The sequence below is a fragment of the Amblyomma americanum genome, chromosome 4, assembly GCF_052857255.1.
Source record: "Amblyomma americanum isolate KBUSLIRL-KWMA chromosome 4, ASM5285725v1, whole genome shotgun sequence".
Classification (NCBI taxonomy): Eukaryota; Metazoa; Arthropoda; class Arachnida; order Ixodida; family Ixodidae; genus Amblyomma; species Amblyomma americanum.
The window spans coordinates 212,859,657-212,886,579 of NC_135500.1; the positions used below are offsets into that span (position 1 = coordinate 212,859,657).

At 47.1% G+C, this 26,923-nt stretch overlaps 2 pseudogenes; one reads left to right on the top strand and one right to left on the bottom strand.

The window, feature by feature from the left end:
* Positions 1-2,169: 2,169 nt before the first annotated feature.
* On the top strand, positions 2,170-4,047 carry LOC144129269 (very long chain fatty acid elongase AAEL008004 pseudogene; annotated as a pseudogene).
* A 17,292-nt stretch (positions 4,048-21,339) lies between these two features.
* On the bottom strand, positions 21,340-24,393 carry LOC144129271 (very long chain fatty acid elongase 7 pseudogene; annotated as a pseudogene).
* Positions 24,394-26,923: the final 2,530 nt, after the last annotated feature.

Consider the following 26,923-nt stretch of genomic DNA (forward strand, 5'->3'; position numbering starts at 1 on the left):
TGATAATGGCTGACAACAAGGAAGATTTTCAGAAGTTGATAGGCATTTGTGGTTCAGAGGGAGATAGATTAGGTTTCAAGTTTAGTAAGGAAAAATCTGCAGTCATGATATTTAATGAAGAGGGCCGCGAGCATAGAATACAGGAGTTCGTGCTAAAAGTAGTGAATGAGTACAAGTATCTTGGGGTGTGGATAAATAATGGAGCTGAGTATCTATTAGAGCATGAAAAATATGTAATGAATAAAGCTAGTAGGGATGCAGCTGTCATGAAAAATAGAGCACTGGGGAATTATAACAGGTATGAAGTGGTAAAAGGGATCTGAAAAGGGGTGATGGTTCCTAGCCTGACTTTCGGCAATGCGGTCCTGTGCATGAGACCAGATGTTCAAGCAAGGTTAGAAGTCAAACAACGCTAGGGGAGAGAGGCTAGGTTTGGGGGCACATGGTATTACACCAGATCAGGGGGTACAAGGTGATATGGGATGGGCGTCGTTCGAGAGCAGAGAAGCCAGCAGTAAGATAGCATTTGAGGAGCGATTGAGAAAAATGGGGGAAAAGCAGTCGGCTAGTTAAGTTTTCAGATACCTATACATAAGGAATGTTGACACGAAATGGAGAAAGCGAACTAGAAAATTGACAAGCAAATATCTGGACAGTAGTAAGGGGGCAAATCAGCAATTATCGGTTAAGAAAAAGGTTAAAGAAACAGGGCTGTGTGGAAAACAGGGATGCTGACGAAATCGGCACTGGGAACATACAGGATGTTTAAGCAGGAAATTGCGAAAGAAAATATCTATGATAATTGTAGAGGAAGCTCTGCTTTTTTAGGCCAGGGCGGGAGTTTCGCGGACTAAGACATATAGAGTCAGGTACCACGAGATAGACACGTTGTGCGTTGCGTGTGGCGAGGAGGAGGAAATGGTTGAACACTTCATACTTATTTGTAAAGCGCTTCACTCTACAGAGGAAAGCAGCGGGACTGATTTAAGGAAAGTAGATTTTAAGCGGGTAGAAGTAACCAAGCGAAAGTTATCTTATTGGTGGCTAAAATCAAGACAAGAGCAAAATTTCACAAGTCATGGCTAGGTGGCCTGAACCACCTCCCGATTTAAAGGGTTAAGCCCCATCCATCCATCCATCCATCCATCCATCCATCCATCCACCCATCCATCCATCCATCCATCCATCCATCCATCCATCCATCCGTCCGTCCGTCCGTCCGTCCGTCCGTCCGTCCGTCCGTCCGTCCGTCCGTCCGTCCGTCCGTCCGTCCATCCATCCATCCATCCATCCATCCATTCATCCATCCATCCATCCATCCATCCATCCATCCGTCCGTCCGTCCGTCCGTCCGTCCGTCCGTCCGTCCGTCCGTCCGTCCGTCCGTCCGTCCATCCATCCCCGCTGCGTACGGGAGGCCCCTATTCTGAAGATCACGGGCGCACGCGTATAGGTAGCGCTGAGGCCCGCTATTTCCTTGGGGTCCCTTATTCTAAAACTACCTTATATAGCTTCTCGACCTCACCGATCATAGCCTTAACAGTGGACATTTATGGAGTCGTCATTGAAACACAGGATGCGGAAACGTGTAGTGGCTAAAAATAGTTACGGTGCGTTTTTCAAGACGAAGCCAAAGCCGCGACTACTAGAGTATTGATTGGTCTATTATTATATTACTGTTTCGTAAAGAAAAACCTTTTGCATAAAATATATTCTTCCACTACCTTTTCTTTTTTGCCGTCATGGCGTGGCGTGCAAACGACGCTAAGCGACCGCTTGCGACCCTATTCTATAAGCCCACCCTATGCTCGATGACCCAATAATAAAACTCCTAATATCCCGGGGGGGGAGGGGGGGGTGGAGGAGCAAGAAACCAGAGAGAAAAAAGAAACCCGAGCGGGAACAGACAAAACAGAAAGACCGCAGCGGGTTGCACGCCCCACGCATGCCATCGAAGGCCAGATCAGCACTCTCGAAGACATGACGTGTACGCAGCCCCCGTCAATAAGGGGGCGGTTACATCGCCCGTGTGAATACCAAAAAAACGAACGAACCTTTAGCAAATTCAGACCGCATCTGAGAGGAGGAGGAAGCCGCGCGCACGACGGGGACGCTGTATTTGTCCTTGGGCGAATAACATAGTTTCCTGTTCGTTAGCATACTGTTCCCACGAAGAGAAGCTCTCTGTCGAGAGCAGCAGTCTGACTGGTCGCTGATTGGCCGTGGCCTGCGCTGCACTGCGGGTGCGGAGGGTTTTTAATCGTGACCAGCGAACTTGAACGGCACAAGTTAGATTGAGCGCGGGGCACGAGGAAAAGTGAGCTTTTGTCACTTGCTCTCTTTCGGATGGTAGTTTTCGTCAACGGGGGTTGCCAGCGCCTTCGACGATGAGCAACACTACGGACGCCCTGCACGCGGATTTCTTGTCCGTCTACCTACACCTGCCTCAGGACCCGCGAACCAAGGACTGGGTGATGGTGAAGTACCCCTCCATGGTGCTGTGGACTGTCGCCGCATACCTCTACTTCGTCAAGATATGGGGCCCGCGGTACATGAAGGGCCGCGAGTCGTACAACCTGCGCGGAGCGATTCTCCTCTACAACGCATTCATGGTAATCTCAAGTGCGGTGTTTTTAGTGAACATTCTTCGGCTTACGTACGTCGGGGGCGGCTACAGTGTGTTCTGCCAGGGACTTGACTTCTCCACGTCTCCTAAAGCTATCGAGCTGCTGAACGTCTACTGGTGGCTGCGACTGCTGCGGATAGCGGATTTCCTGGACACGATATTCTTCATCCTGCGCAAGAAGTTCAACCAGGTGTCGACGCTGCATGTAGTCCATCACGCGCTGGTTGTCGTGGACTGCTGGCTCTGGCACCGAATCGGCACCGACGGACACGTCTCTTTCATCATAGCCCTCAACACGTTCGTGCACGTGGTCATGTACTCCTATTACCTCCTGGCATCCATCGGACCGAAAGCGCACAAGTACCTCTGGTGGAAGCGCTACCTGACCCAGATGCAGATCATCCAGTTCATTGTGGCCATGGTGCACGGACTTATACCCCTCTTCTACGACTGTGGATACCCAAAACTGTACGTGTACTTCGCCATGCCTCAAGGAGTGCTGTTTCTGTACTTATTCTTCGACTTTTACTTTAATGTCTACAGGCGCAACTCAAGGAAGGGCATCCAGACGGTCTGCACCGTGCAAGGAAGCCTAGATTTGTCAGAGCCCAGTGCGACTAAAGATGAGTAAGCCAAAAGCGGAGTACTGTGGTGGTTACCTGATCATGCAAAAAAAAGAAGCAAACAAAGGTGGGTGGGGGAGTAGGGCCGAAGATGGGGAAGCATTTCCTCAACCTTCGAATTTGTGATTTTCTTCTCCTTTGTGAAAATCATTGCTCGCGTGCAGTAATTTATGGCTGGGACAGTGTGCCGATGGTTGGCTTCTCTCCGTTGAATTAACTTGGAGATCGCCCTCGCTCGACTGGGGCGTCCTCCATGTAGTACGCTTCTCCTCTCCTTCGGGACAAACGCCAAGGGACGTGCCTTGAAACCAGGGAGCGATTATATTCCCTACAGTATAATTACACCAGGTAGATTGCTCTGTTAGAGCGACAATTCACTGCTTTTTCATTGCCGTTTTTTATCTCTCCATTTTTTAGCTAAATCGGAGTCTAGGAGACAGAGTTATCCACTTACTCCACTCATCGCCCACGTGTGCGTTTGTATCAGAAATGCACCCTGGCCAATCTCCCGCCGTTGGTATGTGCCATTAAACCTGAGGTTATCATCATCATCGCCATCATCATATATTAATTAGCCTTCCGCTGTAATTTGCCTGTTAAGATCCTTGATTACGCGTAGCTGTTCGTTTCTTTCCTGATTTATCTGTAGGAGGGCATTGTGATCAGCACCTCAGACTGTGACAGGGCGTGCACTCTCAACTCTTGCTTCTAATGGCTCCTGGCGTAAACCTGTGGACACCTCCTGCAAACATGCAGTTAATGGCAGCGGTAAGATTGCGTCTCCCGACCTGGCGCCCTTTTCGCGTGAAGAAGGATTGCCAGCGCAGCGCAGCCAACCAGCCAGCCAGCCAGCCAGCCAGCCGACCGACCGACCGACCGACCGACCGACCGACCGACCGACCGACCGACCGACCGACCGACCGACCGACCGACCGACCGACCGACCGACCGACCGACCGACCGACCGACCGACCGGCAAACCGACCGACCGACCGACCAACCGACCGACCAACCAACCAACCAACCAACCAACCAACCAACCAACCAACCAACCAACCAACCAACCAACCAACCAACCAACCAACCAACCAACCAACCAACCAATCACAGTCAGTCAGTCAGTCAGTCAGTCAGTCAGTCAGTCAGTCAGTCAGTCAGCCAGCCAGTCAGTCAGTCAGTCGGTAAGTCAACCAGTCAGTCGGTCAATCAATCAATCAATCAAAGTCAATCAATCAATCAGCTTATTTGGCTCTAAGAAGAAACAGTTTACAAGTTTAGGAGAAAAGCATTATTCCTCACGGATCACCAACTAAGCCTAACCCTTACCCCTTGTGCTTTTGCGGAAGGTAACGCCAGATTTGAACGCGTAAATTTTCTTAAATATTCATTATTGACCGCGTTAGGAACATTTTCAGTCGTTTATTGAAGTTGGCCCGGAAAAAAAATAACACAGAATGTTCACTGCATTCGAATCAGAGGGAAATCACTGATTTGTGCTACGCAGAAGACGGCTATGAACTGGCAGTGCCACAGAGCGGAATGCTCGAGCTTTTCAGACATTCAATTGGCAAGAGACGATTTTGATAGACTCTGAACCTCCGGACTAGTGCTTCCGCACTAGCACAGGTGATCATTCTAGCCGTATTAGGTCAGGAGTGCCAACATGCGGCCGTAATGGGTGAGCACTTGTTGTGCACTTGGTTCTTACCCAGCAATTCCGGACAAAAGCATATTTGGGCGGGAAACCGTTTACGAACGCAGTTTTCCCATGTAAGATCTAACTATAACAATCAATATATACGCAGATCACCCGACGGCAGTCTTTTATTTTTTAATATATCACGTTTTTGCTGTCGTCCGAAGTGTTCCCCTTTGGTTTTCTATGGCAGTCTTAACTGTTCGATGCCGTCGATGGAAACAGTTTAAAGGAAAGAGTTTGCTACATATCCGAAGAATGGACCATTACCTTAAATATTTCTACAAATGTGTCTTACAATTTTCCAATTTTTTAAATTTTTGCCCGAGAAAGCTGGATTTGTGATCGCGCTGTCAGTAATCGGCATAGTCGCAGCATACCACCATGCTGGAATCGTGGGAAAGCTGCACCTTGGTTTCACTGCAACAAGCAGAAAAAAATTGTCTATCGATTTGCCTGGTTAAGCTAAATGCCACTCTGGTGCACGTTTCCTCTTGATAGGGGCGACCAGTTGGACTGATGCGTAGAAAATGCGACAGCATTCGCTTCAGCGTCGACATGCCGTATGTCACTGCTTGCTTCTAAGTTCAGGAACTTGAGCTGCCCGTTTCAGACGCATTTAATTTTGCTGAGCTATTATAAATCGTTTTCATTTTTGCTGAGTCAGTATCAGTCCGGTCTCTTCGTCCTCTCAACCGCAAGTGGAGAGAGGAATTTCCCTCTCTCTACCTTGACAGGTGAGAGGAGGGAAATCCCCTCAAACAACGCCCACCACGGTTGGTGCGTTGATGCTTCATCCGGACATAATGGATTTTTCGTGAGTCACCTGTCTAGTGTTATCGCTCTGAAAAGAAGACTGTTCAAAAGTTACACGTGTAGTCCATCCCTTAATACTTTCTCACATGCGCCGCCGTGCTTAATACGACCCGAGTTCCGAGTGTCCTTGCGGAGAGCGATAGTGGCGTGCGTAGCCGATAAAGTCCCCCTATAAATCTTACCTTTTCAAAGCCAGGGAAAGCACAAAATGTGTGGGATGCGGACAGGGAAAAAAGCAAATCCCAGAATAATAAATAAATGCCCGCTGGTGTTTGCAGTTCTTCAACTGTTGCAGCCTCAGCGTAGCTTCTGTCTTAGAGAGACTGAAGGCGATTAGGCTGCATTATGCTTCGTTGCGGAGTTTCGGGCACTGCGCTTAAATGTCGGCGAAGATCCTTCTACTCCGAATGACATGGACGATTGCCCTATCGACGTAAACGTGACGGCTAGCGCCGTCCTATGGGCATCGTATTTTGTTTATCGGAAAATTCTAATCATTTTGCGACGATAGTTGCATCATTTTCTCCGGACTGCAAAATGCATCGGTGTCGGCGATGTATGGTGCTGTGAAAGTCTCACATCTCTTGGCAGCCACAGGGAATGTTATCAAGGTGGGCTTGACTCCCATGCAAGGAGCATTTGGCGAGTCTGGGACTGGGTCCAATGAGGTATGACGTGACTCGTGTAGATATCGAAGTGAGCCACTCATGAGAGGTAAGGTACAGCTCTGGTTTTCACTTTTCGCTGCTTCCCTATCGCACTGAGAGGCCTGTGGATCTCAGTCGATACTTTAAGCGCAGAAAGTCCGTTTATCATGCAGCAGTTCCGCAAATTTTTTTATAAAAACCTCCTGCTTCATACAGTAGAGCATCTCGAATCCCTTTCAGGTGACATTTGCATTTAGGGTAAGAAATTTTCTTTTCTAAATTCTTACAGTCACTCTGGTTTACGAAAGGGAAACACTTTCAGCAGCGAAAATTGCTTTACGGGAAAGTTTAAAGCTTCGCACGAAGTGTCACAACTGCTGGATATTGTAACGTATGCACATTGGGATTTGTCTATAAGTACTCCAAGGATCAGGAAATCCATATTTGTTTATTTCGAAGATGCACATTGCGTTAGCCTTGCAGGAAAACAATGATAATATTATGGATGACAAATCCTGTTTCCATGAAAATGGCGGAGGACATTCTAGCAGGCTCACGATTTGAGACATATTTACTACGTTCGCTGGTTGCCATACAAAAAGATTTCATTATGGCTATAAGGGCTGCTGAACTCAGCTGAAACAAAAAAATTCCAACAACCTGGTGCACGCTCAGAAAAATCTCTCAAATGTCAATGTTCACATCACATGAAATGTGATGGCTTTCTTGAGCGCTCTCCCTTTTCCCGCGCTTTTATCATGCTGCTATTTCACGAGATAAGGAACAGAAAAGTGCCTTCCAAAGTTTCCGTTCGGTAGCGTACGACAAGTAATGGTAAATTTTTTTTTTTTTGCCAAAGGATTTTACTGGTAGTCCGCACAGAATTTACCTTTTGTTCTTGTCATGGGCGGATTATGGGTAACTTTTGGAGAGGTGGTTGAGAGGTGAGGAGGGGGGGGGGGGGGGGCTGCTGTACTATTTGTGCAATGCATTTCTTGGGCTTTCTGTCGCAAAATTGAGGTTCCATTTATTTTCCATTGTTTTCAGGCGAGCCCACTTATAACGAACCTGACGGACGCGCAGGTATATCCGATGTTCGTAGTAAGTAGATTTTCGATGTTAAAGCCAAAAACACGAAGTCGGACGGTGGGTTTTTATTTCTTCAAAAAGTTCGTTATACGCATCTGGTTATTCAAACTACACCCCATTATGACGCTTTTCAAGCTCTCCGTGTAGTTGCATGCAGCTTACCGATGCCCTTTCTGCTAACAGCTGCTTTGGGCATGGGAATAACTAATGGTAGCGGAGCATCCACTGGAACTCGTCGTAAGTTGGCCTCTTCGTTATCGTCTCAGTCACATTCCTGGCAATACGAGAATGTTCATGCTTGGCATACGAATATTTTCTTTAGCGTATGGGTCTCCGATGTCGGCGTCATCACCGGCACCAAAAACGCCACCCCAGGCAACATCACGTCCGGTCAACTGCGCATCGACGACGCGTTGATAAAAATCCACAGATATCGATACGATAACGTTGGTGTTCGACAGCGTCCGTCGTAGTTCTGGTGTTTAGAAAAGCCTTGCCTTACGGAAGCAATTCTTGATGCACACCGCCGTCACTTCGATCCATGCGATCTTATCATTCTAACAAACGGAACCGAGATGCGAATTGTGACGTCGGCATCTGATCTCTCAACTGCTATCAGCACGATCTGGTGACGCCAGCCGATAGGACATCTTTAGCCCCTGAATTAGCCCCGTGTCAAACAGCTGTTCTTAATCGTCATGTTTGTTGGTAGCGGAAAGCGTGGTCACCGCAGTCACTGAAGAGCGGAGAACAGTGCCAGGGGTATGAAACTTCCATATACTACGCATACCACTGTCCAGCCAAAGCAGACATCAGCGCCAATACCTCCCATAGCGGCCGGAGAAAAACTCCATGGCAACGGTGCGACGCTCTGCTCAACCGAAACTGTACGACACAAATGCGTCCTGTGTTGTCGACGTGCTTTTATACTTCTTCACCCCGAATTAGGGCGGTAAGTTGAGTTCCATATCGTGCCTTACGACTATTATCTCGCTCCAGGTACAGGCTATTTCACACTTACAGGGAAAATGGGGGCACGTGGCATCCGCGCTTCGAGAGCCGCCGCCGCTGACAGCCGACGAGAACGGGCGTCGCCAGGCGCATGCGCGGATAGAGTAGCCGGACGTGCTTATTGCGCATGCGCCATGCCGCCGATTCTCCTGGGCTGTTGGCGGCAGCGCTTCGCGATGCGCGGCGCCCACGCGCTCCCAGTCGTCCTCTTAAGTGTGAGACAACCTGCACTTAAACTAAAGCACTACACGGGCCTCATTCTGATGCCGGATCCTGGCCCGAACACGACACTCAAAGGCCGATCCCGGCGCAGGCCCGTGGCTTCCAGCCCGGGCCCAGTACATTATCACTCTACCAAGATCGGCTCCGGCACGCCAAGCCCAGCGTGAGGCCTAGCCCTGTCTGGGCCCGTTCCCGCAGCAACTCAAGAGGTTACTTGCTCACACTGTTTGCAAGTTGACTATAAACAAGCACCAACCACTATTGTTTCCCGATACAGCCTGCACTCACCGAGAGTGGTGGAGGTGCACGTCTCTTATAGATGGATTAGGACCGGGGTGGCCCTTACCCCGTCGGTCACTTACCGATGGGGCTCTGAAGAGGAAACAGTCCCTGGCACATGACCTAAATGTGTCACGCCACAAGAAAACCGCAAATCAGAAAGGGCGACACAAGCGCGACACGTTCAATGCTCTCGTGCTCGTAAGCATTCCTCAGTCTTATATACTCAGCAAATCTGACTTTCAGTTACGGGCTAGTGGCTCATACCAGATGAGCTAAGATACCAGCTTTAATTATGAACTCGTGATTGTAAACAAGAGGTTACTCTGCCTAACTGCGCGACGCTGCAGGAATGTTTAATTACAAAACTATTTTATTTGCAAAACATTGTGTTCTACTATCTTCTGCGACATTATTTTCAATGCGAAAGGAACCGTTACTAACCAGGAAGTAACTAGCGACAATAGGTAGCAAGAACGTAGGAAGGGCAGACTTTTGCTTGCTTCTTTGAAGAGAGTAGTAAATATTTCGTGAAAAACTAGTAAAAAGCAGTGAAAATGAATAACTACATTTGCTACCTTTTCACAGCCATTTTTTTAAGAAATGTTTTTGAAACACTTATAATATTTTTGCATGGTCCGAAAAAAATATTTAGAGTGGCTACTCACTCCGTCTTTGTACCGTCGCTGATTAATTGCAGGGTTATGCCCTAGCTGCACGCTGACCTTCTACATAGTCTCCGCGCCCTCGACGACACAGTGGACAGCCAGCGCCATCTCATGGCACCTGCCCGCAACGGCATCACGGGCTCTTCAGTCGCGATGGGAAAGCGGCCAAATGACAGACGCTTGAATAGTAGAAGGGGTGGACCTCATTTAAAGGGGCACTGAGGACAAATTGAAGCTGACTTATTTCTCGAGAAAAGCCGTCACAAGTTAGAATCAAGGGGCGAGAAAATTTTTAAATTCGATATTCTCCGGCATGAAGGAGTTTTTCGCTGCCGGACAAACGTTAAAAGACTATAGGCACCTAATCTTAGTTGTGTTTTATTTTCTTTCAAGTCATGCGTTAGACATTAGAATAAATGGATCACCGCGTAGTTTTCATCTGCAGTCACTATATAATTTATAAATAAATTTCTTCTTTCATGCTCTTTCGGTTTCAACAACTGAACGATTGCTGTGACGTGTAGGTGGATTTCAGATCACGTGAGACACAAGAAAACGCCAGTATAAGCGCTGATACATAGTTTTATTAACTAGAGCACTTGAGCCAGCCTGCTTGAAAAGCTGAAACGATTACAAACGACGTTTCAGCAGCTATAATATTGCTGTTTTTTTCCTGTCTCACGTGACCGCAAGGGCAACTACACGTCACAGTGAGCAAAACAGCGCCAGGAAGACATTAAATTACAAATTATTTAGCGGTCGTAGGCGAATATCGCTGGTGAACCATCATTATTAATGTCTAACGCATCGTTTGAAATAAGAAAACATGTGTGCAAAAATATGGTGCCTATAGTCCTTCCACATACGTAGAAATAGCCAGAATATCGATTTTTACTGCGAACCATTATTCCATGGATTTGTACTCGGTGTCTCTTTAAGGTTTGTCGTTAGAACACCTTGGAAGAGACTAAAAGCTGGATGCATGATCACGCCAGCAATGCCGCGGCATGTGTTTCAGCCGCCAGTTCCGATTCCAGAGGGTAAGGCTGACAAACCGCATCGGAAGTGTTTCTCTACAAGAAAAAATAATGTATTTGTGTATGTGCGAAGCGGGGCGGTGCAAGCAGACGAGTGATAATTCTTATTTTTACAGGTTTTACAGGAAAAAAGCTGCGCTTCAGATTATTGCGGCAGCCATGTACGTGCATAGGCGCAGGTGTCGACGTACGAGCAATGCTACAACACACTTTATGAAATCAGCATCTGTGCGTTCCTGAACTGTTCCGGATTTGGTCATTTAGTGGCATTAGTTATCCGAGGGAGCATTGCCAATTTCCGGGCCACGAGGCACAGTTCTTTTTAATAGGTAGGTTTATGCCAAGTGAACTTTGTTGCCCTATAGTAAGAATAGTGCGGTACACGGAATCCGCGTGCAGCGTATTGAAGCGACAGAGTTCTCGAATGTGGAACTGGCAGAGCTCATTTACATTCTCAACACGATCGCGTTTAACTCCCCGTTACCCAGAAAGGAAGGCTTCGGCGTTGGTGTTGTGAGCGAAAAATCACGAGCATGGCTCTGGCATGTGGTCCTCAAGGAGCAACCTAGGAGGCAGGTGGGCGACAATGATTGGTCGCTCGGGAAAAGCAATCTATTCCGTACAAGGCCCACCTCTGGCAGCACCTACTATCGCAGGGCAGTGGTGCATCGCTTAACCGCTGCGCCTAGAGGTGTATGAGGACCGCAGAGATCATGAGATACACAGCTTGCCGTATTCGCCCACGACAGAGCATCCTATTCTCGACGCTTACACCCGAACGGATGCCACGTTTTTAGACTTCTAAAAAAACATTTAATATGGTTCCCCAACATCATTTATTGACCATATGAGCTGTGCTTAATATGGAGTAATTTTGTTGTTATAGATTAGTCACTTCTTCGGAGACAAAAAAAAAAGTTTTGCCTCTATGAACTCTGCGTCACCTTTCCTTAGTCCCGGAGACAATGGAGGTGGTTGCCCCGTCCCCCGTGCAAGAAATTGTGCACTACAAAAGCACGCTGAACACCATTACATGACAAAAAAGTCGACGAAATGCATTGTTGAAAGAAGAATAACACGATAGAAATCCATTACCTTTTGTACTTCCCCAGTTTCTTTTTTAGAGGCTTTGATTGATCACTGAAATCAGTTTCATTTCAGATGAGGTAATTGTACTTGCAATCGGTGATTTATTTTGTAAAACAGGTATAAGACTGCTCAAGCCACAGCGCTCTTCTACCAGCAAAAAACTGCTTTCGCACAGAATTTCGTGCTTAGCAATGCTAAACCGCCAGCCATTTTTTTTTTTGTCTGTAGTCGAACGAATATGCTGAAAAGAATGACCGTATGGTTCTTAAGATACTAAATAAACAAAAGATCAGAACTTGGTAGACATTCATAACGTCTTCAGGCGAAGTGAAAGAAAATACTGGGTAATACAAATATTTCCACAGGAAGCTAGCACTTCAAATGTTGCAAAACAATAATTCAATATTGCAAACAAATATTTCAAACCGGCCGCGCCGGCCTTGGTGGCGCTGAGCGCTGAGCTCCAGTGCCGACACCTGTTCATTGCGGTTGCCTACAGAGTCAATTTGGGATTCTATGTCAGATCAGGAATGAAGGCCATGGTGTGTCAACAACAAGGTGATTGAGGCTAAAGATGATTGATTAGTCACTTCGGTAAAAATTAGCAGTGAAATGCGGCCCGAGACATGTATTCTATTCAAGAAATTTAAGACCTGTGCGTATGAGGCAAGAGGCCCCTCGAAGCGCCACGTGGAATGGTGTATGATCGTTATAACATACGGTGAAGCAAGTGAGACGGTGTTCATGAAAGCATGGACAAACTAATAAAAATTGTAGGACGCTTAAGCTTCGCTTTTAAGAGTGAAACGCGACAGAGTGTTGCAGTGCTCCCAGGGAGTCCGCGGAACGCCATCGCCCGTTCGGCGCGACGCCTTGCCCGTTGAAAACACCTTTGAAAGCATTTTTCATTTTTTTCAATTGTTGCAATTAATTAATTGATCAATTACACTCTAAAGTTTCGTAATTACTATAATCAAGCATTGGCTTTTTCATCCTGAGCATGTTGACACCTTTTAACCCCCTTTTTCTTTTTATTTTCATTTTTTCATATATACATTAATTAATTACTATCATTTCATAAACGTCATCACGTGCCACACACCAATCAACCATGAATCACTAGAAAACAGAAATTACCGTGATGCGATTTTTTTTCTGCAGCCCGACACGCGGTGCCGACTACTACAACGCCGACAGCTTTTCGACCGAACAAGCTCTATACGCTGTCGCGTAAAATATGTATCAGTGTAAACTCTCCGAGCCCTCCTTACAGACTGGTGTATCCTGCTCTCCTAAGTGGTGGCGGTGGGTTAAGTGCGCGTGGCCAATTCGCAGACGGCACAAGACCACCTCATAGAACCATTCCCTGAGTCTGGCACTGTGTTTAATGTTTAATGCCGTGGAGTTTATTATGGAGCTCAGAGTCTGATTCTTTTTGCCGCAAACATTTTATATGCTTTCTCAGGCAAGATGTGTAGTCTCCGGATGGAATGTTGTTGATGTCGAATGTTGTAATTAAACAGGCAATAGCGGCTAGATCGCCTTTATCGCTACCGGCTATTCCAATTTGGCTCGGAACCCACCAAAATACAAAGACGACGTTACTTTTCTAGGCATGATTAACCTTTCTACGTAACAAGGTCGGGTGCTCTCAAGAATTGACGAAGTTCTGAGCCAATACACAGCTGGGCTATTTAGAAAGATAACTTTGCTTTGGGCTATGATATGGTTTACAGCTGTTAGCAAACCAAAAAGTGCGGCAGATAAAACAGATGTATTTGGGTTTATTCGTCTGATTTATCGCAAGATCTCTTTTGTATGGCAGCGCAGCCAACATGATCAGAGCTTTTTGATCCATCTGTAAAGAAGCTGTTGTAATCCTTATATGATGCTGTGAGTTACATGAATTCCTGTCGGATGACATTCGCAGCGACAACCTTCTTATACTGTATCAGGACCACGCTGCACTGTATGTCTGCCTCCCCCCCTAGAACAAGCCTTTGTAGAGCTTCAAGAACCGGGGAGAGATGCCAAAACTAGTGTTTTGAGGCGCTCTTCATGCGAAAAGCAGAAGGCGGAGTTGCAGACGGCTAATTTGGAAAGGTACGTCCAGAGTTGATGTCTCGGCTCGGTACATGATCTGGGTGTTTAGGGACGGTTCGAAGTATTACATAAGAGTGTGCACCGAAACACAGCCTGCGTTGATCAAATGGCCTCTATTTGATTCTCTATAGAGACTTGGAACACAAGACGTTCGGAAATCTCCAGTTGTCAGTCGTATCGCTTGGCGGCTAACTTATTCTAAAACTCTTATTGGTGTCACCCTATCGCATTCACCCAACATTATGCGCAGATACATGTTCTTGGTGTAGCGAAATTCCCGCATACACGCACATTACATGGACATGCTAAACCGAACCACTTAAAGCCACACAACGCGGCGCTGGAGCAGTGGGAGGTGACGCTGGCCAGCGGCACCCTGGAAGACCAGGAGGCGCTAGTCGCCATCGTCAAAGCGCCGGCGGTTGCCACTGGAGTCTTGGACTGAGGACCCCACCCAGAATCCGCTCCGGTCTACGTTTTACAATAAATGTTTATTCTCTCTCTCTCTCTCTCTCTCTCTCTCTCTCTCTCTCTCTCTCTCTCTCTGTTTTTCTTTCTTTTTTTGGTGGGGGACAAATCTATTTAGCCACGGCAGTTTGAGGCTTTGCTTAAGGCTGCGCTGTCCAACTTTTAGACAGATGTAGTTCTTTACTCAATTTGTCCAAAACCACACGAAAGAGGAATTGGTGCCCCTTGACCTCTTGGCGCCTATGCATCTCACCGTAATCCGAAGTAGCCATGACGCTCTTGCGCTGAAGAATAGCATGTCTAAATCTTCACTTATGCCATTCAGGGTTCACACCGTCGAACCTTTGTGAGTCATGAAATCAGAATGAGTCCCAAGATCACTATATTCTTACCTGCCCTGCGGTTTCTACCTCAGCGAAAAACTTATCAGGAAATTTCCGTCGCTTGATTAGGGCTCTCGCTTTCTGTTCCAATTCTTATATCCTTCGGTTTCAACATCAGGCAGCATGCCCTGAAATTAGAGTGCGAGTTTGTACACAGTTATATCTTTGCAACCGGAAGATTCCTTTGTTAATCTCCGAATTTTCTCCAAAACGGTCTTTTACTTTTTCCAATTCTCGTTCATAGGACCTTAATACGGCTGACACTTTTATTGCAATCCTTCTGAACTTCATCAGCCATTTATCCAGCGCAGTTAGACCTAACGGAGCAGAGTACTCGTCTCTCCTTTGAGCCTGCACCAAATCCTGGTCAATCCTTCGCTGTGGATACGCGCCATTCCAGCAGAGGCAAACAAGAAAAACAACTGCTAGTGGAACGCGAAAGTACAGGAGTTCTAGAGGCGAAAAAGCTTCAGGGTTCAGTTGATTAAATGAAGAAAAAAAAATTAACAAAGTTGTGGTGGAGTTGGACTACACAGAGTGTCGCACGGCCGCTAAAAAGCCGCGTTAAAAGGAAATGCAGGCTCTGCTAAGCAAAGCTCACAAACGAAAACATCGCGCGGGTTTTCGTCTTGCGTCGCTCGCGCAGCAAGCAGTGCGCACGCGCCGTCGCCGAACTACAACAAAGGCTCCCTCTGATAAGGAGCACGGCATCACGTTCTGCGCAGGGTGCGCGCATACGAGGGCGGTCACTCCTGCGCCCCAAGGACGCGGCCTTGCCCAACAAGGGCGGTAGCCCCGGAGGAATGGGTAAATGCTCTGCGGTAAATGCAAATGCGGGCTAGCGACGTAGTCCTTCCGCGAAGCATAACGCGGGCAATGCAAAAAGCCGACTCTCAGCTGTCTCCGACATCGTCGGAGCAGTTAAGATGAGAGGGATCGCCCTGCGCGAAAAAAAAAAAAACACAATAGAGGACAGTGCTGTCCGAGCCATCCTTAGAAGGAGCTTTGAAGTAGTCACTGAGCTAGGAAAAATATGGCTACTGAACAAAATTGTAAAGCAAACCAGCGCGTGCAGCGCCGCCTGTGTTTGTGACAGGATTACAACCGTCGAGTTATTATAGTGTACGCTAAGCCTTAAAAATTAAGTAGAACAGCACCCGTCCTGTCCGCATTTCTGTGTGGTTTGTGTCAAATTTAGCGCTGTTTTTACCTTTGTTAGACAAGTATAACACGCACCTACTGGTTAAGTACTGTTAAGTGTGTTAGTGCGCATGACGTAGAGCAAGTGGCTGCCATGCTTTTTGCCCGACCTTAGCGGCATTTCCACTGCCAGCATCCATGTCAGCCCTCGCGTGCTTCCTACTGCATTCACAGTTGGCTACAAAACCTGGGGCACCGGCATAAACAGGGAAGCAGGGGGGGGGGGGGGGGGGTAGAAAGGGAGTCTGAGCTTGAATTAGTTTCTTCCAGCGCACTTTATTATCAAGCCACAGTGATTTGCGCCAGATTATTGACATTATTGACTGTCATTGACTCCCGTCTACAGTGGCGAAAAGCTGTAGACGCGATTGTTTCATCTATATCTTCTCGTCTCAATGTGATCCGTAGAATTGCACGTGAGCAATGGGGAAACCATCCTTCTTCAATGGTCAAACTTCATGAAGCGCTGGTGGTCAGCCGAATAATGTATCAATTACCTTTAATTTCCCCCTCGGCATCACAACTTGAGCGTCTCGAAGTTGTCCACAGAAAGGTCCTAAGAAGAGCCATTGGAGTTCCCCAGGCGGCTGCGAATAAGGCAGTACATCATGAGTCCCTATCGAAACCTCTTAGCCTTATCGCTTCTCAGAGACTATTAATGCATCTTGACTGCTTAGGAGAGAAGGTAGCTGGGCGATCCCTTCTCCAGCGGATCTGCAAGAGATATTAGTCGAAGGCTTACTTGGCACTCAATACTCTTAGTTCTTTAGGCCTTAATGTCCGAAGGCAAAGGAAACGGTTGAAACCCCCCTGGTCTTTTCCGACCCCCGACTGTAAGGTCACAATTCCCCATGTGAGCGCAAAGCGCAGCTCTCCTTTGGCAGCAACGCGTTCGCTTGTACTGGAATACTTGGAAACAGAGTATGCCTGCCATCTTCAAATTTTCACGGATGGTTCTGTGGACAAGGTCTAACAAGCTAGCGCAGCGGCTTTTTACATTCCTTCTTTGGACTGTAAGTGGTCCGTACGCTGTACTGCTGTCGTATCCTCCACAACGGCTGAAAGTGTTGCTATTGGGGCGGCTTTACGGAAGTTAGGGTCTTGTCCGGCTCAACCTGTTGTCATCCTAACTGATTCAAAATCTGCCCTTCAGAGGTTAGAGCGCGGGTTCCCTACTGACGCCTTGTCTCTAAGCTCTCTGCGCTTGGTGCAGAATCTGCACAGCAGAGGCTTTACTCTACATTTCCAGTGGGTGCCCTCTCACATAGGAGTCAACGGTAATGAGGTGGCAGACAGTCTCGCCCATAAAGCTCTCTCAAGGATTCCATCAAAAAAAGTACCTCAAGATGGGAAAAGTCTCTGCAGGAAAAAGGTGCTCGATCACTTCAGTACCCTGTGGAGTGCGTCCCAGAAGCCATGTGTGACCAAGGGACTGAGAAGATCTCAGGCGACCCTTCTACATCGAATTCGCACGGCCTCTGCTCGCACTCCTGCATGGATGCATAAGACCGGCATAGCATCGTCTCCGCTCTGCTCTTTAGGTGGTGTGTGCGGGGATATCAAACATTATATTATGTACTGCCCAGATTACAACGCGGAAAGGCATGTGATGTTCGCTTCCTTCAAGAAGACAGGAACCCGTCACAGCACAGTGCAGGACATTGTCTACCCGAGTGGAAACCAGACATGCAGAAGGGAGGCTGCACGCCTTCTTTTAACATTTCTGCAGAACACGGATCTTGTTTTTAAATGGTGACAGCAGGAACGGACTATGGCCTACTGTGATTGAATGTGTGCGTAGATGGTGTCTTCCGGAGTGGTCTACTTTATACTGTGAGTGAATGTGTGTATGGAGTGTGGCACTACAATGGCCTATGTTCTACTGTGACTGAATATGTGCATAGATGGTGACTTCTGGAGTGGACTGTGAGGTGAACTGTGTGGATTGATTGTGTGCATAGATGGTGACTGCGGGAGAGAATGTGTGCTATTATAAGAGACTGTGCGCTTAGCGGGGTAGATGCGGCATTGTTAATATCGAAGGGACGCTGCGGTGGAGCAATTGCCGGCAGATAAAGCAAGGCTAGCCCCACCTGTAGCATTCAACACCTCAACCTCAACCTCAACCTTGCGCCAGATCCGGAGGATCAGACGCACAAGAGACTGAGACCTTTTTTGTGTGTGTGTGATATGTCCTCACAAGTACTATCGACGAAAAAAGTCTCCAGGATGCATGAACTGCGACTGAAGCCAATCCCTCTATTGGTAGCACATTGCTCCAGACCGCATTTTCGGTGAAAGTCGGCATCACATGATCTCATGCGTCGTAGTTAAATGAGTTGGTCGTTCCCACATGTGGCTCATATAGTAACAGTAGTAAGTGGTTTTGTTAAAATGATAATAAAAAGGAAGGAAAAGATTTTTTGCTAGTCCCAGCATCTGCCATCGATCCTGAAGCACCTGAGCTGGGGCAGCGGAAATAAAGGATAGCAGGCAGAATAGAGAAATGAAATGAAAAAGGTGAGGGCTCATATACACATAAGTCGTTTTTAGCGCGTCCTAGAGATATCTTAGCCTACATTCGTACAGCTTAGACGCATTGCTGAGTTCACTCCGACAACAATGCGACCTTAGCGAAAGCTGAAGCGCGTCGTTTGGAAGCTTGTATTTCCCGGTTCTAGGAGCCCTTTACGTACTTCACTGCTGACTGAGTGCAACTCATTTTGAACTTGTTGAAAATGAGCAGAGGTTGTCACCACAAATGAATAAATGACGGTCGATTTGCGCAGTTTGACCAAATGTGATTTAGGTGCGCTTGTAGTGTGTGGCCTTTGTTTTGCATTGTTTATCTTGGTTTCACATTGTTTATCGTGGTTATGCTTTGTTAGACAGGATATTGCAATGTCATCAGAGTGCTATATTAGGTGCATAATGTGTGTTGTGTGTGTTTGCATCGCATGGATGAGGCATAGTAGATACACGACACAATGTTTAGTTACAGTCGTTCTATGCATCTACATCAGTCACGGTTACACATATATATTACGAAGACTGCCTTGTGATCCCTCCAGTAGTTAAACACGCATTTAACATTTGAAATAAGATATTCTGTCTTAAACGCTAAATGTATAAAATTCTTAGTAACCACATTCTCAGATGTAACCAGATGCTATATATATATATATATATATATGGCCGCCGCGGTGGCTGAGTGGTTATGGCGCTCGGCTGCTGGCCCGAAAGACACGGGTTCGATCCCGGCCGCGGTGGTCGAATTTCGATGGAGGCGAAATTCTAGAGGCCCGTGTACTGTGCGATGTCAGTGCACGTAAAAGAACCCCAGGTGGTCTAAATTTCCGAAGCCCTTCACTACGGCGTCTCTCATAGCCTGAGTCGCTTTGGGACGTTAAACCCCCCCCCCCCCCCCATAAACCATATATATATATACATATATATATAGCCTTTGGGGCTAAAAAAATAGTATTACCAGTGCTGGCACACTCCAGAAAACTGGTTACCCGTCTTAAGTAGTAGGCTGGTTAACTAATTTGTAATAATTAATTTTTTCACTAGTAGAGTTATGCACCTAGTTCCAATTAGAGATTTGTAGCCGGTCCTCAGTAATAACCATATAAGTTTTATAATTTCGAAAACGCGATTATCTTTGGTGCTGTGGCTCGACAAAATTTGGTTTTTTCGACTAGTTGCGTGCACTGGAGGGGTTGCTTTGCGTGCATAGTTTCGGAAGCGCGTGTATTCTCGCACGACACAGCCAAATTTTGTCGAGTCACAGCGTCGAGGGTAATCGCGTTTTCGAAATTCTAGTAACTGATACGGCTATTAGTAACGAACGGCTACAAATCTCTAATTGCAACTATAGGCGCCTAACCCTACTAGTTAAAAAGTTCGTTATTAAAAGTGGGCCATAGCAGGTGGGCCACCTGCCTAGAAGACCGGAATGACAACGGCAAAACCCGTGAATGCGGTGTTGCGTGCTAGCGCACTACGACGGCCGACACGCAGTCGACCATAATTCGAAAGGAGGAAGGGAATAAGAAAAGCCACGCACCCCGACATCTTCCCGCAATTTTCGCGCATGTCCCAGGACGCAGCCTGTCGGCTATGATGGCGTCTCTACTGTGTGCCTTCTCCGCCAGTGAGGCGGGACGACAAGCCGCCCTTGGATAGCGCCACCAAGAATACAATGAACATTTCCTCGAAAAGCTCGCTGTCTCCTCTTAACCGTTTATTTTCGCCCATTGTGCTCTGGGAATCTGGAGTTAAGCCTTCCAGCCAGAGCTGTGGGGGTTCGCAGAAACTTCCCTTCTCATTAGAAAAAAAAAATCACCTTGTGACTTGGAGACTGTTCTTGGGGACAGTCCAGGGATTGCTTCGCGCGCACCAGAGGCGAACAATCGCAGAAGACAAATGAAAGCTTTAGTGCCCTGGATTCATTATCATTTCAATGCCATCTTCAAAATATGTGTCTGTGATTAAAACCGTAATTAAATTACGTTCTTTTTTTTTTCCTTTTCCGCACTCTGACGCTTGACTTTCTGTGGACTTCGCTAGCCTACTGGTAGATCTCGAGGTCAAGGAGTCTTGATGCACGGAAGGCAGCAGTAAGCTCAGAACCTCCGTCACGAAAATTAGTTCTTTTAATGAAGTCAGCGTGACTGCTCATTTGCGAAACTGATTATATTAGGGGTAAGCACTGCTAAAACCTGCGAAAAAAATCGAATGTGTGTGTTCAACCAGAGCGCGAGCTATTCGGTTTCAGCAGGAGACAGAAGTGCTCTCAATCGTTACTCTCAAGATTCCTGAAGCACACGGGGGTCAGCCACTTTTCGTACCTCGTGTTAGAAGACCGGAACGTCTGGCAGTATCACACTATTTTGAACGCTTGAAAATATTTTTTTAAAAACTTAAGTGCCCCGCAGGAACGTCTGTATTGAAGCAGCGAGAACGACAGCGTTGCACGTTACACGCGTGGTCTACGCTACACGCGTGGTCAACCGCCTTATTGTCATCCTCATCAGACAACCGGAAAAATCACAATGACGTGAAAAACGTGCGCACCAGGAATGCTTTCAGTCCCCGAGAAGCTAATACAGCTAAGGCTTAGCCTCACAACTATTTCTTTTGTGATTCCATCCGTTTACACATATCACGTGGCAGGATGCGAAGTCGGAACTACCGCCTTCGCTTTCAGATAAAGCCGTAGTCGCTGCTTCAAAGACGGGGAAAGAAGGCAGACCCCGGGTCTTTTACTGTCATCTCACGCCTTACTGCTCATAATGAGTTGAAAACACTGGAAAACACACCGCAGACACAGTGGCAAGGCGTTGATGACAACTAAAACAAAAGCACAGTCCACGTGGAGAAAGTCATTTATTGGAAAATTTTTATTTTTTTAGAAACAACGACACAGCGATTCAGACGACACACACAGAAATGAGCGGTGAGGCATTTATGAAATAGGAACACATGTTCACATTCTTAGTGGACAGAAACAAAATTACCTAATAATTATTGTACACAAGCACCCCTCCCGCACACGTGATGTGACGTAGGCAGAAGTTCAATACGGGCAAGTAAATGCAGACTTCACGGCGTTGCCATCGAAATATTATAAGAGTGAGTGCCAAAAAGTGGCTCCTTCTCTGCAATGTCGTGCAGGCAGACGCTGCACAGTACACATGAATATCTGTTGCCATCAGCTGAGCAGATTTTTTAGGCATGACATTAACAGTAGAAACAGCAGGAAAATATTATACCATGTGATAACTCTCAAAGAATTGAGAACGACAAAAAGAAAAACGCGATATTGCGCTAAACTGCACAGGCGAAAAATTGTGCATCGCAAAGAAGTTGCCGCAGGTGCAATTGAAACAAAAGATGGCTTCGTCTGCTTCGACCCTACTTCTCCTTCCAATCCGCATCGTTCATTATCATCATTCATTCCTCCAGACTTGTCATTTCTCGTGGTGGGTTACTGTGGTCCCGGCTCCACCACAATAACCTGCTTAATAAAATTATTTCCGCAGACTTTATACAGCTTGAAGTAGCATAACCCGTAGTCTCACATTTTTATACAATGGTTATACGACACACTGACGCATGAAGCAGAAACTATGTGAGAGAAACATGGGTACGGCCAGCATTTCAATCGAACCTATTGGGTGTTTGGCAAGTACTTTTTGCTACAGCGCAGCATCCAGCTACATAAGAACACATACCGAAAACACAGATAGTATTTATGAACCATACAGGCTGGAAAGAATAACTAAACCACATTTGTACTTTACGGAACGCCTTCCTTCATATAAAAAAAATTATATTCACGACGTTTCCATGACCACCAAAGTTGCAACACAGAGCCTAAGACAATAAATAGTTACTGGTGACAGGAAACTAACAGGGCCAGGTCACCGATAAGTATTTTCCTTGCAGCGCTGGCACAAGTTTGATGGCATGAAAACAAGGGCCGAAGGATTACATAACTAGGTATTAGTGGAAGTAAGACATTACCATATTGCACAGGAGCTATTCCAGCCGAGTCAAGACCGCACTTCAAAGCGCGGAAAATATTTTATGCCTTGCCGCGAACCCGGCAACTCCGGATCAGTAGCCGAGCGCTCAGTGGTTAGAGCGCTCGGCTACTGATCCAGAGTTCCCTGGCTCGAACCAGACCGCGGCGGCTGCGTTTCGATGGAGGCGAAACGCTAAGGCGCCCGTGTGCTGTGCGATGTCAATAGTGGTCGAAATTATTCCGGAGCCCTCCACTACGGCACCTCTTTCTTCCTTTCATCTTTCACTCCCTCCTTTATCCCTTCCCTTAAGGCGCGGTTCAAGTGTCCGCCGATATGTGATACAGATACTGCGCCATTTCCTTCCCTCCAAAAACCAATTTTCATTTTTCATTGTCGTGTGCACTACAGCAGATATACTTTTCGATCTAAATCTCATACTTTGTACGCTGTTCTCTCTCTCAGGAACCGAGAACAGAAAATACTCACGTTACGGTCATTGTACACGCATAATGAACGAAAGAGTCCCTGCCAGTCACAAAATTCGAATGTAATCTGTAGAACAAGCTCTGAACTTCCACTGACACCCGTAAAGTGTGACGGGGCTCAGTAAGTTTCCTCTGTGCTTCGTTCTTAGAGTGTGTTACACTGAGAGAGATGAGGATTCATTATGTGTTGTGTCTCTACTCTCTGTGAGAGTTCATTTCTCTTCAACCCCATTAACAGCTATACATGATAATACTGCTCAAGCACCGTTTCAGAACTGAACAACCAACGCACAAAGGCACTCACTTCAAGCGGCGTCTCGGTTGCAGTCCTCACCTAAAGCGTCCTAGTCCTCATATGTACAAACACTGGCATGTAGCACTGTCAGACGACCTTCTTCGCAGTGCCATTCGCCGTGCCGTTCGCTTTTAGCGGCAAATGCGAATTGGCGTCATGCTGTTCAGCCGACCCATTTACTGACTTTTCAGCAGCAGCAGCAGCAGCCTTGCGGGTGTTGTACGCCTGGATGTAGAAATTGACGAACAGCCCAAGCACCAGGACGACCTGGGGAATTGCAATGTAGAGCAGGATGGGCGGATAGCCGCAGTCCACGAAGATAGGAATCAAGGCGTGAGCGATGAGCAACACAAATTGTCCGATCTGCATCCGGGTCAGGTAGCGCTTCCACCAGAGGTACTTCTGCACCGAGGGTCCCAAGCAGGCAAGGAAGTAGTACGTGTACATGATGATGTGCACGAACGAGTTGATGCAAACGCCGAAGATTACTTGTCCGTCGGCGCCGAATTGCATGAACATCCAGCCACTGAACACCACGATGGTGTGGTGTACCACGTGCAACACGCTGATGTGCGAGAACTTCTTTTTCATGACGAAGAATATGGTGTCCATGAAGTCGGCGACGCGCACCCACAGGTACCAGTAAAGAGCGTTGAGTAGGCTCAATGCGTGCGGGTCGTCGCTGTAGGTGAGTCCCTGGCAGTAGGCACTGTAGCCAGCCGCCCAAAAAGAATGGTAGAATATCTTCCACAGGAAGTACACGTTGGCCATCACCTGAAATAAGTTGTACGCCATCACAGCCCGCTTGACGGAGTACGGCTGTTTGTTCTTCATGAAACGCGGACCAAAAGACTTGGCCATGTACAGGTACGATCCGAGCAGGATGGCGATGTACATAGGGTTCTGGAGGGTGATCCAGTTCTTGGTCCGCGGGTCCCTCAGTGACATTATGGTGTCGATGGCACTGGCCGGCTTGAGACTTAGAGAATCCATGGCCTCTTTGTGGCACGCGAAGCTTCAACTTGGCTCTTCAAAAAAGAAGGGATACACCCGGTCCCAAACACGCCGTCAGGTCGCCGGGCGTCCCGAGACGTCTACTGGAATTGGAGCTGACAGACGTGGATTGGAACTAGAGGAGACGATTCAGGAAACTTAAAGGCGAGGGAAGCTCGCCTACGTAAGCAAGGAGACGTTGATGCAAGCAGAAAATTGCAGCTTCAGAGGCGGAAGGGAAAGAAGAAAGCTTGGTCTGAGACAAAAGGCAATATAGAGAGAGCGAAAGTGGCTCTCGCCCTCCGCCGCCTCGTCGTGCTTCCCAGAGTTGTGTGCGTGTGCCAGCGTAACCTTGGTCCTTTTAGGTTCCTCGTAGACTGGCATTGTTTTCTTTTTCTTGGACAAAAATGACGCACGATGGGCCGCGGCCTGACAGTGGTATACCGCTCCAAGAAAAGAAAAAAAAAGCACCAGATTCCTATCTCCAGAGGAGGGAGACGCGAAGTGAGGTGCTACACATCCGAAAGAGGAAGAAAATACATATATAGTTTCGAGAGTTCTGCACCAGTTGTTCGGCGACATTGCCCCAACCTCCTCACTTCCTATTGGATGTCGGGGAATCAAAAACAAAAGAGAGAGGGCGGCCCGAAGTATATATACCTTCTTTCACGATGCCTCTCCTAGGCTGCCTCCTTTCTTAACCACAACCCGCGCTGCTGCCGTTTGAGTACGCCTCAATATTCTGTACGTATACTTCGTCAGGATACTACTATCGGCGTAATTACAGTTACTGCTGCATCTCGTTAATCAAAGTGACGCAGTCTCAGGGTCAAGGCTGCCCGGCGGGACCGGTTTCGTAAAAATGTACAGATGGGACGTCATCGACTCTGTATAGGAAAGCCGCGGAGCCGAGCTAGCAGCAAGTCATCTGATAAGAGGCCAGAAGCCTTTCACCTTGCTATGGATCGGCTACTCGGGCATCGCTACACACGTGGAACGCGTCAGCGGAGGGTCTTTCGAGGAGGTTCGCCTACATCGTGTGAAAGCGAAACACAGGTGGGAAGTACTATAAAGAAAAATTCCAGTGTCGATTACAACAAATCACAAAGATGTTCACGTCAACTTTAATGCGCCACATAGAATAAACTAGCACCAAAGCAGCATGTGCGCCACAGTCAAAAAAGGTGTGCATCATCCCGAAGCGCTGGTGACGGAGCTAACCAAAAGGATGGTAATGAAATATTTCCGGTCAATTACTCTCAAGCACCGTTTGGAATACAATACCAAGTGTTGGCTTCTAAACACTCCTGCATCTTGTAGCCCACAAGCTGTTGCAAAAAAAAAAAAGTGGGGTTTTCACTACCGCATCATCAGGCACCGAGAAAGGCGCATGCACCACAGGCCACCGCGAGGCAGCGAGTCGACATTTGTTTATGCTGCAGCCGCCTCAGTATTCTGCAAGAGCTGGTCATTCTATTACACCCTGGCATAATCCAGTGCGAAGCAGAAAACACAATGCTAAATTGCAAGGAAAAAAACAAACGTGGTTGGAAGCACACTGTCCTGCCTTCGCGATGAATGCCCTGCACTGTAATGTGGAAACACCCGTGCTTACCGAAACCTGATTCTGGTAAACGACATGAGCAGCTCTGTCGCCAGTGTGAAAGGCTCAGCACTTCGGTATGTCTCATAAGCAGACTGCCTTGGCTCACGAATCATGTCAACGCCATGAGCTCCGGTTTGTAACAGCAGTAAAAAGCCCCTGCAAAAGTATGTTTCCACTTGTTCATCGGTGATATGGCTATCAATGTTGTACTATACGAGGTTGCCATCTACGTAGGGCGGCCATCGACAAATATTCACGCAACGTTTTCGATCATCACAAAATTCTTTTGAAAAGACAGGGTTGAAAAATGCTTGAACGGCAGCTGTGGACAAACGCTACACTTCAAAAAAGAGGGGGAGTAAGCATGATCATAAAATTGTTTTCATGTTCGGCATACAGCTTTCTTATTTAAACGCAAGCCTATTTCCAGAGTGTCCGCCTTTGAGAAGATAGGCGTATTTATGTAGCAGGGTGCCGGAATTAAAAGCAGACGTTTGTGTAATGAGGATAAAAAGGAAGAAAAACCTTCCTCTGACTATGATTATCTTTGTTTGGTACATGTAAAAGTTCACTTTTTGGTTAAGTTGTGTCTTTGTTCTTTAAGTTCTAACGTACTTAGCTTAAGCACGCCGTGTACAACTCGACAATACCTGTTGAAATATATTTTTTCTGCCCCTTTTATGCTTCAATGCATTGCTGTCCTAGAGTGAGGAGAGAGAGATATTTATTACAATAAGCACCCCTTCCCTTCAAAATAAAGTGCTCGCTTACCATGAACACCGTACAGCGAGGAGTAATTACATAAAACACTCATTGGTTGGGGAGATACCAACTGCAACTGCAGCCAGAACTTGCTGACTTGCCAGTGTTTGTCTACTGAATCCATCGCGGCAACAAACTGCAGAGAACCTGCCACAGTCACTATATCCTTGCAAAACCAAGCCCCATAGTATTCGTGGAAACCAACAGCAGGCTGTTGGCAAACAACATGCGCTAGTACGGGGGCATATTTGTGACACATTAGTGAGCCAGCAATTCATGAACGCAGTCATCA